The sequence below is a fragment of the Arachis ipaensis genome, chromosome B05 (assembly GCF_000816755.2).
Source record: "Arachis ipaensis cultivar K30076 chromosome B05, Araip1.1, whole genome shotgun sequence".
Taxonomy (NCBI): Eukaryota; Viridiplantae; Streptophyta; class Magnoliopsida; order Fabales; family Fabaceae; genus Arachis; species Arachis ipaensis.
Window position 1 is genome coordinate 4492395 of NC_029789.2, and position 391 is coordinate 4492785.

Genomic DNA, 391 nt, shown 5'->3' on the forward strand with positions numbered 1-391 from the left:
AACACTATTTTAAAAATTCTTAGAATTTCTTAAATTTCAAGAGCATTCATGTTAAATTATAAATAAATATTTAAATACAAAAAACGTACTTGAATTCATGAGCTATTAGAAGAATTTGGTTCTTTAATTTTTTTTCAATCAAATTCTTTTTTTATTCTTAACAGGATTGAATTGTAACTCTTTTGATGAGAAAAGAACTATAGAGACGACTTTAATGTGTCTGGAACTAAAATTCTAAAGTCACTATTTATATTTGAACATGACACTCAATAAACTCTAATATCTAAATAAAATAATATCTAAAATCCAAATAAAGATAGTATCTAATTTTATCTTCATTTAATTTCAAATCAAAAGTAATTATTCAATTTAGCATCTATAACAATAAATG